Raw genomic sequence first — 450 nt, 5'->3', positions numbered from 1 at the left:
TATAAAAATTTAATTAAAAATATAAATATTTATTTAAAAATTTAATAAAATTATAAAAACTAATAAAATAATTAAATCTTTTTTTAATCTATTGAATTACAAGTAAATCAAAGATGATAAAAATTATATGCACACCCTATGGATAAATCCAATCAAAGAGTTCAACGCGGTCTCAGAAGCCCTTTCTTTTTTTGATATGCAGAAGCCCTTTCTTATTAGAATCTAAAAAAGCCTAAGAGGCCATACCGAAGTCAGTTTAGAAAAATGGCTCCAAAATCCACAAAAGGCTAAGAGCTCATAAAGAAGTTTGTTTGAGAAAAGGCCCGAAATTCCGGAAAACCATAGAGTAAAGTTCAGAAAACTTTGGTCATACTTCTTTTTTTTTTTTTCCATAATTCAAGAAAAAAAAGCCTTTTCCTCCTTATTTTCATGTTAAAATTTTATTTATCC

This window comes from Arachis duranensis, chromosome 4 (genome assembly GCF_000817695.3).
Source record: "Arachis duranensis cultivar V14167 chromosome 4, aradu.V14167.gnm2.J7QH, whole genome shotgun sequence".
Classification (NCBI taxonomy): domain Eukaryota; kingdom Viridiplantae; phylum Streptophyta; class Magnoliopsida; order Fabales; family Fabaceae; genus Arachis; species Arachis duranensis.
This window is presented reverse-complemented; position numbering follows the sequence as displayed.